Source organism: Panthera leo, chromosome B1 (assembly GCF_018350215.1).
Source record: "Panthera leo isolate Ple1 chromosome B1, P.leo_Ple1_pat1.1, whole genome shotgun sequence".
Taxonomy (NCBI): domain Eukaryota; kingdom Metazoa; phylum Chordata; class Mammalia; order Carnivora; family Felidae; genus Panthera; species Panthera leo.
This window is the reverse complement of record NC_056682.1, coordinates 82,760,649-82,774,190: the sequence shown is the minus strand read 5'-3', so window position 1 is coordinate 82,774,190 and position 13,542 is coordinate 82,760,649. Positions and strand designations below refer to the sequence as shown.

The following is a 13,542-nucleotide window of genomic DNA, read 5'->3' as shown; positions in this document are numbered from 1 at the left end:
AGAGGCTTCTCAGTTTATTCTTTGCCTGGACTATACCAAAGGGAATCCAATCTAGTAGCTCCCTTGAAGTTTACAAAACAATTTCAAGGTAATGCTTTACCCCCATGTCTTTCACCGAACATGCTGAAACATAAAAATGGGTACAACCTCTGAGGTCATTTTCGGTCTTCAGGTCTATGATTCTAAGTGGGCATAATAATGATACTGATAATAGTTTTTACAATTTCACTCTTTTTAAAATAATAAGATGAAAACTCAATCTTTAAGGCATATAATTTCTTTTAAAAAGTGTTCCTTGGGGTTTATAAGGAAAGGAAATATTTTCCAACTCAGAGCATATGAATTTTATGGCACCAACCATAGAACAAAAATATGATGGCCCCTTAAGCCAAGGTCCTTTGCCCAGCATGATTTTCCACAGTTATATTAGACTACATGGACTTTTGGTTTTCCTAGGCAGGCCCAGGCAGAAGTCATGAATCAAGGATCAAAATATGCTATTTCTATCAAGATTATCCTTTCCAAAATTATTTCCATAATTTTCCAGATTCTGGATTTCTTTCTATATATTAATACTGGCTGACACAACAGACTGGGAATAAGTATCACTAGGGAACAGAGGAGAAACACTTCTTAAGACACATGTGGCTGCTTTTCTCATGCAGCACATGCACGAGATTCCAGTGGTGCTGAAGGCGGATCTGTAGTCTGCTTCAAGAGGAGAGCAACCCAACATGTACCTTAATGTTTATAGCAGCACTATCAACAATAGACAAAGTATGGAAAGAGCCAAAATGTCCATTGACTGATGAATGGATAAAGAAGATGTGGTATATCTGCCTATATCTATATCTATCTATATCTATCTATGGTTTTATACACACACACACACACACACACGCACACACACACACACACACACACACACACTGGAATATTATTCAGCCATCAATAAGAATGAAATCTTGATATTTGCAACAATGTGGATGCAACTAGAGTGTATTATGCTAAATGAAATATGGCAGTCAGAGAAAGACAAATGTCATATGATTTCACTCATACCTGGAATTTAAGAAAGAAAACAGATGAACATAGGGGAAGGGAAGGAAAAATAAGATAAAAACAGAGAGGGAGGCAAACCATAAAAGACTCTTAAAGATAGAAAATAAACTGAGGTTGCTGGAGGGGTGGTAGGTGGGGGGATGGGCTAATGGGTGATGAGGATTGAGGAGGGCATTTGTTGGGATGAGTACTGGGTGTCATATATAAGTGATGATTCAGTGGGTTCTACTCCTGAAGCCAATAGTATACTGAAGCCAATAGTAAGCTAATTAACTTGAATTTATTTGTTTATTTTTAAAATGTTTATTTATTTATTTTTGAGAGAGAGAGAACACAAGCAGGGGAGGGACAGAGAGAGAAGGAGACAGAATCTGAAGCAAGCTCCAGGCTTTGGGCTGTCAGCACAGAGCCCGATGTGGGCTTAAACTCACCAACTGTGAGATCATGACCTGAGCCGAAGTCAGACTCTTAATTGACTGAGCCACCCAGGTGCCCCATTGAATACTTATTGAAATAAATAAGTAAGTAAGTAAGTAAATCAATCAATCAATAAATAAAGTTTTTGGCAAAACTTTTACTGTGATGTAAGTTAATTTTACGTGTCAACAAAAAAGATGATGCCCAGTATTTTTGACAAACACTAGTCTAGACATTGCTGTGAAGGTATTCTTTCGCTGTGATCAATGTTTACAATCAGTTGAATTTAAGTAAAACGGAATGTGGGTGTGGCTTTCATCCAATCAGTTGAAGGTCTTAAGAGCAATGACAGGTTTCCCGAGAAGAAGCAATTCTAACTCAGACTGCAACATAAAAACCTGCCTCAGTTGCCCACTTGCTGGCCTACCCTGCAGATTTCAAATTTGCCAGCTCTACAACTGTGTGAACCAATACTCTGTTTCTGTCTGTCTCTCTCATACACACACTTCCTATACCTCTTCTACACCTACTGTTCTGTGTTTCTGGAGAACAGTGACTAATACAGTCACCATAATACCTGCCCCCTTCCCCTTTTTTCCTCTGATACATTAAGCTTTTCTGAAACTATTCTAGATGCAAGCATCTCCCAACATGTCCTTTTAATCATATTTAGATGTTTGGACCCTGTCTTCCTGTTTTGTTTACTTGTTTTAATTCAGTCAGATGCATTTAGCACACAGCTATTGCAACATGAATTCTCTGGGAAGAATTTTTCCCTTTCCCCAGTGACAGAGACGAACGATTTTGATCTATCTAATTTGCCCAAAGAGCTTTTATGAAGCTTTAAACTCAGATCCTTCAAAAAAGACAATATTAGATGGAAAAGAAAAATCTATGTTTATAAAACTGACCAAACCTGTACAACTGCTTGGAAATGCTAGGAAAGTTTAGAGATATAACACAAAAGTTTAAAAGTGTTTTCATATAAAATATACCTAATATCCATTCAAAAATCCTCTGGGGAAAAACTTGAGTTGTAGAAGGGATGCATTTGCACTCATTACTTAAAGTGTTAGGATATATCCTGATATATTTTCTGGAGCTAAGGATTATGATTTTTTTTTTTTAAACCTAAATTCTGTGGCTTACAAATCTTAGTTTTACAAAATAGAGTTAATTTCACATTTTAATTAGGATAGTAAAACAAGAGAATGCCATTGATGGAAAAAAAATGTATCAGAACAAGTTTCTATGACTGTTACATTTCCCTGAACGTTCTAAATGCATTTGATTGCAGTTGTAGATTCTGCCTCATCGGTGTGAAAATATTAGCTATATCTGAGCTTCAGAGCAACTCCTCATTGTAACTAAGTTTTCTTTAGTTATACTCATGTTCCATATCCCCTGCTGGATGTGATTCTCTTCCTCTGCTCATCCTGTTCATCAGGCAACCTCTGATCGCACTGTAGCCTTTGGAAAATCTCTGGATTCCTCCTGATACCATACATGGGTATACAGACTCTTGGTTTATTTTTCCTTTGTGGAAGTTAAATTAATGCCAACCCAGGGAAAGAGAAATGTTGACTGGGAGTGTTAACAAGACCCTTCACAAGATTTAAATTCTTGTTACCTTGAGGCATCAATAAATACCCACTGAACATACTTTTTTTCTATTCTTTATCCATACTTCCCATACTTCCCCCTTCCTGCCCAGTTTGAGAAAAGTTTAAGGTATGCACCATGATGGTTTGATTTATATAGATTATGAAATGATTACAATAGGTTCAGCTAATGTCTACTTTCTTATATAGGTACAATAAAAAGAAAGAAGAAAAGAAAAAAGGAAAAAAAATTCTTGTGATGAGAACTGTTAGGATCGATCTATTCTCATGGGAACTTTCCTGTATATTGTACAACAGTGTTAACTGTGGTCATCATGTACATTACATCCCTAGTGCTCATTTATCTTGTAACTAGAAGCTAGTACTTTTTGACCACCTTCTTCCAATTCTCCCTTTCCCAACAATCCACCTCTGGTAAGTCTAATCTCTTTTTTTCTTTTTTTAGATTCCACATTTAAGTGAGATTGTACAGTATTTGTCTTCCTCTGTCTGGCTTATTTCAGTTAGCAAAATGCCTTCAAGGTCCATCCATGTTCAAGGTCCATCCATGTTCTTGCAATCCATCCATGTAGGATTTCCCTGTTTTATGGCTAAATAATATTACATTGTGTATATATACCACAACTTCTTTATTCACTTGTCCATTGATGGACACTAAGGTTGTCTCCATGTCTTGGCTATTGTAAATAATGGTGCTGTCAATGTGGGGATGCACAGATCTTTTTGTTAATGTTTTTGTTTCCTTTGAATATTTCCAGAAGTGGAATTGCTGTATCATATGTTATTTTTAGGAGTTTTGAGGAACCTCCATACTGTTTTCCTTAGTGACTGACATCCCACCAGTAGTGCACAAGAGTTCCCTTTTGCCACATCCACGCCAGCATTTGTTATCTCTGGTGTTTTTGATGATGGACATTCTAACGGGCATGAGGTAATGTCACTGTGGTTTTGATTTGCATTTCCCTAATGACTAGTGATGTTGAGCATCTTTTCATGTGCCTGTTGACCTTTCATATATCTTCTTTGGAAAAATGTCCATACAGATCCTTTGCCCACTCTTTCTATCTTTCTTTCCTTCTTCCTTGCTTTCTATTGAGTTGTATGAGTTCTTTATATATTTTGGATATTAACTCCTTACCAAATCTATGGTTTGCAAATTCCCCCCCCCCCCCCATTTCATAGGTTATCTTTTTCACTTTCTTGGTAGTTTCTTTTGATTTTGTGGCTTGCGCTTTAGATGTCATATCTGAAAAATCATTACCAGTACTCATGTTAAGAACTTTGTCCCTATGTTTTCTTCCAGAGTTTCATGGTTTCAGGGATTACATTTAAGTCTATAATCCATTTTTTTAAGTTTATTTATTTATTTTGAGAGAGAGAGAGAAAGAGAGAGTGCACACACATGTATGCACAAAAGCAGGGAAGGGGCAGAGGGAGGGAGAGAGAGAATCCCAAGCAGGCTCTGCACTGTCAGTGTGGAGCCAGTCATGGGGTTCCATTTCACGACTGTGAGATCATGACCAGAGCCCAAATCAAGAGATGCACACTTGACTGCTTAACTGACTAAACCCCTGTGATCCATTTTGAGTTAACTTTTATAAGTGGTTTAAGGTATGGGTCCAGTAATGGGTCTCATGGTGTTGAGATTGAGCTTCACAATGGGCTCCATGCTGGGCTTTGAACCTAGTTAAGATTCTCTCTCCCTCTCTCTCTCTCTCTCTCTGCCCCCCCTTGTCCCTCTCTTGCTCATACATGCTCATTCTCTCTCTCAAAATAAAAATAAAAATCGAAAGCTGTATACAAATCTTTCTCTCACCTATTTGTCATTGCATATGAAACTATATATGTAATACATTGTTAATACATGATTGTTAATACATGAGCCTCCGTGTACCTGCTTTGATAGTATAGATAACAGAATTGCTCCAGTTTGTTTAATGGCAAATCAAGATTCTGTTTTCACACTGGTTAGCATCTTTTGTTGCTTCTTGGTGTAAGTTCTAGGACCCAGTTCATGGGACTTGCATAAAACTGAGAAGAAAACCGGTTGTTGAAATTGAACAAACCAATCTATGACATCTACTTTCATGGCTTGGGCTTGGTAAAACAGGAAGCTAGTTGGGGGGTATTCTATATACATGAGTTATGCTCTTTCTCTCCTTGTTCCTAAGTATTGCTCTTGTCATGTCAATTGTTAACAAAATCATAAACATTGCACCATCACTATTCCAACCATCTGATGATTCTGTAACAAAAGGAGTCTGAAGGGACTCTGATAAAGACAGTGATATTTTATAAAATTAGCCCCCCTCATCAAAATTGTGGTGTAGACCTGAAAATCTGATAATTTGCCTATCCTTCTGTAATCACTGTGTTTTGTCTAGATAGATGAAAATCAATAGGAGGGACTATAAATGAACTTTGTACCTGCAACAGCTCTTGCCTAGGAGATATCAAAAGTGGATGTTGTATCTCCCACAGTTGGTTCTAAACAGCCTTAGCTGAAACTGCTATGAATTTAAAGCACCCACCAGCTAAAGATAAACAATGATTGGTATGTTAGATCCTCACCAGACCCAAATGAAGAGTCTTCTGTGACCAATGAAAAATGTGACTTGTTTTAAGCAGTTATATCAGTACTACGGAGTCATTTCACCCTCTCTTGTATGTAAGCTTTGGTCCTTAATTACCACAAACACAGTGAACTTCCCCTTTCTGGGATACATGGGTCCCTGACTTCTCCTCTTTAGTGAACCACCCTGAATTTCCTCACTGATGTGTATTTCCTTGCCTGGCAAGTCAGTAAACTCAGTGCTCCCTTATTTGACCACTGCAGTGGTCTCGGTATTTCTTTTAAAAACATTCATATTCTCTATATTACTCACTATTTAAATAGGAGATAACCCTATCTAGTTTGTGTGTGTGTGTGTGTGTGTGTGTGTGTGTGTGTGTGTGTTTCCAGAAGCACAGATAGCAATATAACTCCACAGTGTTAAACAAAAAACAACAGAATTCTTAAATGGTTTTTAAAACATGTCCCACTCCCACCCCCCTGTTTAAAATGTTGCTAGTTTTCCCCTAATTGTTACAGACTCTGGAAACAAAGAGTTAATGTTCATCATTAGACAGTTTTTCTATCATCCACTAAATTTCTTCAAGCATTTGGCTTGCTGTACATAAACCAAGTGAGATAGAATCTTTTGATTTCCTGTGAATTCAATAGGAGCTCATAGGATGGGTGAAAACACATTACAAAAGATCAACATCCCAATTCTCAAAAACCAAATACTTCAGATAAGATGGCTCAGAGTTGCTCTTGGTAAGCGCCCTGGTGCCCATAATAGGGATGTGCACATTCAGAGGCACAGCACAGGATGCTGGGATCTGGAGAGCCCTAGAATTCATTTAGTAACAGAGAGTAACTGCTTTCATTTCAGTGGGTACTGATTAGTAAAGTGGCCAACTAAATGTTATATATCTATTTCTTTTATTAACGACTTCATTGGACCTTAGAAAGACCCGGGTTCTGTATTAATTAGAATTGTGAGAACCCAATACGGACATCAGAAAGTCATTTGACCTGTGAGAAAGAAAGAAAGAACACTCTAAAATCAAGTCTATTTCTCTCTATACCTCTAAGAAGATAAAGGAGGAGAGGAAGGGACAGACCTACAGGGCAAGAGAATCAGTTAAGCACTTAATGGAATTGTGGACTTTAAGTCACACATTATTATTATTATATTTTCATTTCAATGGACCAGTTGTTAGCACTACATTTATTTTAGTCTCTGAATGACTAACAGTTTAAGTTTTTTTCTATCTTTTGTATTTTTGCGTTAGTCCCCAGCTGCGTATAGCATCTCACCATTTTGTGCTTCATATTAAACCAGTGCAAAGTGCCAGTTTCCTCCCTGTTTATTTGGTTTTCCTGGTGTGCTCTAAAGACGTGATTTTAAAAAGAACTAAACTATTCATTCAAATGGACTTTTTCTTGCCTTCAGAAGAAAAGAATAATACATAAAGAGTTTTAAAAGCCATAACAAACAATAGAAAACAGAGCTGGCAAAAGTAATGGAATGTAGAAATAAATCCCATTCAGTTTCTGGACTCAGACTTAGTCTGTGATGACATGGCTAAATGCACCAAGAAGGTTGGAATCATCAGTAAACATGGAACTCATTATGGTGCCTCCCTCAGGAAAATGGTGAAGAAAATTGAAATTAGCACACCAAGTACACTTGCTCCTTCTTAGGCTAAACCAAGATGAAAAGACAAGCTGCGGGGATCTGGCACTGTGATTCCTGCATGAAAACAGCAGCAGGTAGTACCCAGACCTACATCACTACTTCTGCCATCACAGTAACATCTGCCATCAGAAGACTGAAGGACTTGAAAGGCCAGGAGCAGCTCCACCATTTGAAACATTGTTACTCTATAATAAATGAGTTAGTTCATGTAACAGACAAAAATAAAAAGAAAAAAAGAAGGAAAGAAAGTAAGAAGGAAGAAAAGAAAGAAAAGGAAAAGAAAGGAAAGAAAAAAGAAAGACATCACATTCAGTCCCTTTGGGTGTTGTGAGTTGGATGGACTGAGGTAAAGACCATGCATGTTTGCTATGATGCTGACACTAATTCCAATGTGTAATTTTTCCAATACCACCAGGCAATTCTCTGACACCAGCTGGGTATCCTACAATTCAAGTCATTTCTGACACTATCTACCCCAAGAGAGCATCAGATCCCACAGGGTAAGGGCCCTGTCCCACAAGACTGCCCTCACTTTAGATGACAATTGCAAGTCTAGATTGTCACCTGTGCTTCTGACCAACTGGCTATATAGATGGGAGGTTCCAATGACTCCCTCTTGGGTTCAACTAATTTGCTAGAGTGGCTCACAGAACTCAGAGAAACATTTTACTTACTAGATTGCCGGCTTATTATAAAAGGGTATGACTCAGAAACAGCCAGGGTAGGGGATGCAGAGCTTCCTTGCCTTCTCTGAGGGTGCCACTCTCCCAGTACCTCTACATGTTCACCAACCTGGAAGCTCCCCTAATTAATAGGCCCTTTGGGTTTTTATGGAGGCTTTATTACATAGACATGACTGATTCAGTTTTTGGTCACTGATGATTGATTCAGCCCCTTTTCCCTCCCTACAGGTTGTGGGGGGTTGAAAGGGTGGAACTGAAATTTCTAACCCTCTAAACACAAGGTTGGCTCCCCAGTTAATCAGCCCCTGTCCTTAGGTGCTTTCTAGAGTCGCCTCATTAACATAACAAATGATGCCTTGACTATTCTCTTTACAGGAATTCAAGGGGGGTTAGAAGCTTGGTTCCAAAATGGGGAGAAGATCAAATATATACTTTTTTTTCTTAAACGTTTATTTATTTATTTATTTATTTATTTATTTAACTTATTTCCTTTTTTATTTTTTAAAATTTACATCCAAATTAGTTAGCATATAGTGCAACAATGATTTCAGGAGTAGATTCCTTAGTATAATGTTTATTTATTTTGAAAGAGAGAGAAAGAGAGGCAGAGAGAGAGAGGAAAGAGAGACTCCTGAGCAGGCTCTGTGCTGTCAGCACAAAGCCCAGCATGGGGCTTCATCTCATGAACCATGAGATTAGACCTGAGCCAAATTCAAGAGTCAGACACTTTACTGACTGAGTCACCCAGTCGTCCCATGTATTCCTTTTTTTTTTAAGTTTATTTATTTATTTTTGAGAGAGAGAGCACATGCACACAAGTGGGGGAGGGGCAGAGAGAGAGAGAAGGAGACAAAGAATATGAAGCAGACTCCAGGCTCTAAGTTGTCAGCACAGAGCCCAACACAGGGCTTGAACCCATGAACCATCAGATCATGACCTGAGCAGAGGTTGGACACTTAACTGACTGAGCCACCCAGGTGCCTCACTCCTATGTATTCTTAGTACAAATCACAATATCATACCTGCCTGCTTGTTCTTAATGACATGAAGAGCTTGGAGAAAAAAGCTGCATAATTGATCCTAGCATCCAGCAAATCTGAAGGTTACCTCTATTCTTTTATATTCTGGGCATACATTATAAGACATAGTAAAACTGAAACACAAGTGGCTCTGACATAATTATTAGAGAGTGGTTCCTGTATTAGTATTTTACTGTCATGTAAAAATTGCCACAAACTTAGAAGCTGAATAAAGCACACACACATTATCCTACAGCTTCAATGGACCAGGAATACAGACATGGCTTAGCTGAGTCCCTGGCTCAGGGTCATAAGACAGCAACCACAGTGTTAGCTGGACTGCATCCTTATCCAAAGCCTTGAGTAGGAAGGATCTACTTCCAAGCTCATTCAGATTATTGACAGAATTCATTTTCTTGTTGTGTGACTAACAGTCCCAGTTTCTCACTGGCTATTGGCTGGATGCTGCCCTCAGCTTCTAGAGGTCCCTTGAAGTTTCCTGCTGATGAGGGACCATAAGGCAGGCTGAGGGCAAAGTACAAATTAGCACACCACCCCCCCCTCCCCCAGGTGGTATATGTATGATGTTCCTTGGATACTCCTGGCTACCCCAAAACAGGAAGAGACAAAAAAAAGGTTAAATTAATAAGAGTCACCACCAGTTTACAAGAAAAAAGACATCCCATCAATAGTCTAAAGTCCAGGAATTCCCTAACGTCCTAGTGTTAATGCTTTGCTAGAGGGAAAAACAACCTTAGCTTGACAATAGCTAGGCCTCCAGTAATCTGTGAATCTTTAGCACATGAAAATCACTTTGGAAACTTCCCTTTTGACTTTACCTCCCACAGTCCCATAGTATACAAGGAGCCACTCTTCACAACCCCAGTGCAGCTCTTTCTGCCCACTGGTCCTGTCTCCATGCTTTAATAAAATCACCTTTTTGCACCAAAGACATCTTCAAGAATTCTTTCTTGGTTGTCAGCTCTTAACCCCATGAACCCCACCAACACTCCAATACCCCATGACTGCCATGTGGATCTTTCAACATGTAGTTTGCAACATGGCTGTTTTCTTCTTCAAGGCCGGCAGAGAATCTTTCTAGTACGTGCTAGCAAGACAGATACTGATTTAAATTCAGACTTAGAACTAACAACACATTAAAGAATCTTTTGTTTACAAATTAACATTAGTAACTTTGAGTGAAATGAATAAGCAATAACATGATTGTTGGTAAGAATAAAAAGAAGAGATAAATTGGAGTGAATGCAATTATTTCCAATCTTCTAGCTGTACTTGTTTTCCATTAAATGCAGCTTATATGTTTTGCCATATGATTTATAACCAGCTTCTTCCAGAGCAACTATGAGTAAAGCAATGACATCCACTAATCTGGAGTGACCCCGTTTTCCTTGGCATTTGGAACTACTGCCTGAAGGAAGAGAAGACTCAACTTTCCTGAACTTGTCATACAACAACTCTTGAAACAGGATTTCCAAACTGCATTATGCTGTACTACTTTACAGTGAGCTGTGCAGAGTATGCTCGGCTTAGTAATGACACAGGTCAGAGTTAAAGAGATATGTAAGTGAAAGAATCAGAGAAGCGCAGAGGAAATGGCTGGTACGAATAGACATAGGAGAGCTGTTCCTATTATTTCTATGTCAGGTGGTCCAAGCAGGGAACTGAGTTCTGATGGCACAGGCTGTAGCTAGTACGATAGGAAAAGATAGGATAAAATAGGCAGACAGGGAAAGCATAGGACCCGAGGTCCCTGGGTGGGAAAAATACATCTTTTGGAACAATGCTGGGAGTGTCTGACAACAGCAAACCGTCTCATGCGTAAGATTTCTCTTAAGAATGTGATAGACACCACCTACTCCCCCGCAAATTTCCCTCAGGAATTTGACAAAAGACCTAACCAAAAATAAGTAGTAGACCATAAAAACGTGTCACCCACAAGGAACGTAAGGCCATAGACCATCCCTCATACCATAGAAATGAGCCAATCAGGAATGAACAACGCAGCACCTAGAGCTATCAAGCCAATGAGGGTAGAACCTGAGAAGGAATGAGGGGGAAGGGAAGGGACAGCTGATCAGAACCTTATAAAACAAGGACGCTTGCCTATAGTCCTGGGGCATTCACTTTTGAATGTTCCCTCTCTGTAAAGAGAGCTTTCATACTATTCTTCCTCTCTGATCTTCTACTCTAATAGACTTTTGCCTGCTGCTCATTTTGTGTCCACCTCTTCATTCTTCAAACAGGCAAGACAACGATTTCCGGGTGTTGTGGTAAAAAAATCCTGCGACACTAAGACCAAAAGACTCTGCAGAAACCTCTGTCAGAGACCCCTTCCAAATATCCGTTATACCATACACCAGCAGGTTCCTATTTAGGGCTCTTTTTCCTAACAAGTGAGTTCACAGGAGAGAAAAATTGGAGCTGCAAAGGAAAATCAATTTAAAGCTTGAAAGGTGAAATTGTGTAGAAAAAAATCACCCTTTCATGCTTAATTAATCATGGAAAATGTGTCTGCCAGCATGAAGCCATTTTATCAGAAAACAGGCCAGGTGAAACAGTTAAGGAAATGGCATTACCAATCCCAACACTGTCACACATGAGAAAACAAGAGAAGAGAAGCATTGCAGGCAGACAAAACTGTATTCAGTGGTTCATAAAATTGGAGTGTTTTAAATCTAGAGAGTACTTTTTCATGAATATCTCCTCAGTGCTCTAAAATTAACATTTGGGATGATTTCTAATTACTGTAATTGTTTTGGTCAACTCAACTTTTAAAATAAAAGGCAAAGGTTTAACTTCTATGAAATGCTTTACAGGTCTAATTTTGAAGGTTGTGGCAGGTAGTTCTAGATCTTTCATTTTGAGCAGAGATAAGAGAACTCTCTGGCCTCTGAGAAGTTTTAAATTAAAGGAACTATAAATTTGTTACTCTCATTACTTCTCAAACTTACTTAAACACAGGATTTTATTTTTTCTTTTAATGCAACATCTTTTAACAACTAGTTCCATGGCACTCCACTCAGGAAATACCAGTTAAATTATTTTCAAGTCATATCACAGCCATGTGAAAAAAAAAAAATTCCATCCATCAGTGCTTCTTAAACCTCACACCAAAATAATCCTAAGGACATATGAAAGTGAATTTGCCCTGAGGAGGGGCAAGAACCAGGGACCTGGGGCATATAGCTATAGGCTATCAGCCGTGAAGTCTTAGAGATGTCTTAAAAATTCCCCGTGAAGCTTCATAATAGAAAAGCTTGTGTTAATAGGAAAGTAAAACTCTGCTCAAGGGATTTGTGCCAAATTTACTGAGTCTTCTCACTGCCTTCCTCCTCCCATGGACACAAACCCTGTATTAATGACTGGTATTACTTGCAGTAAGCATTATTGAAGTCATGAAGTCTCTAAAGAAAACAGACTACAATCTTAGGTTACTGAGCCTCTCTGAAACGTACTTACTGCACTACAGATTTCTCACCCCGTTGTGATGATAAACTTGCAAACAACTGACTTGTGCACACTTAAAAAATGCCTAGCCCTAAAATGTGTTTTCAAAAGAAATTCAATCGATTTTCTATTAGTTGACATTCATTATTAGTCTTCCAACTGTAATAAAGGGTTCCCCATGGCATCAGTGAGAACACATATTAAGCTCTGGGTTATTAAAACTTAGGGGAAGGCTTCCAATCCTAGGTATACACCCAAGAGAAATGAAAACATACATCCCCACAAACACTGACTTGTGGCTGCTCCTAGCAACATTATTCATAATATCCAAAAAGTGGAAACAAGCTGAATGCCCATCAGCTGACGAAAGATAAATAAAAAATGGTATATCCATACAATAGAATATTATTCATCCATAAAAGGAATGATGTATTTCTATATGCTACACTATGAATGAACTTTGAAAACACTATGCTAAGTGAGAGAAACCAGACAACAGGCCACACATTCCATGATTCCATTTATATGAAAAGTGCACGATAGGCAAATCTATAGAGACAGGAAGTTGGTTAGGGGTTGGCAAGGCCTAGGGCAGGCTAGGGGAAAATGACAGGCTAGGGGAAAATGACAGGCTAGGGGAAATGACTAGAGTGACTGCCAACAGGTATGGGTTTCTTTCTGGGGGAACGAAATGTTAGCAAACTAGATTGTGGTGATGGTTGCACAATCCTGGGAATGTATTAATACCTTTGAATTGTGTACTTTATTTTTTTAAGTTCATTTTATTTATTTTGAGAGTGAGAGAGAGAGAGAGAATGGGGGAGGGCAGAGAGAGTGGGAGACAGAAAATCCCTAGCAGGCTCTGCACTGTCAGCACAGAGCCCAACCTGGGGCTCAAACCCACAAACCAACCACAGGATCATGACCTGAGCTGAGATCAAGAGTCAGACGCTTAACGAATGAGCCATCCAGGTGCCCCACCATTAAACTGTGTACTTTAAATGGGTGAATTGTATGATACACG

At 38.9% G+C, this 13,542-nt stretch overlaps 1 protein-coding gene and 1 pseudogene across 1 annotated transcript in view; one reads left to right on the top strand and one right to left on the bottom strand.

Annotated features, from left to right (window-relative positions):
- The window catches only part of FREM3 (FRAS1 related extracellular matrix 3), a 91,306-nt gene that overhangs the window by 53,765 nt on the left and 23,999 nt on the right, over positions 1 to 13,542 (bottom strand). The window lies entirely within an intron of this gene.
- LOC122217208 lies at positions 7,231 to 11,446 on the top strand (annotated as a pseudogene).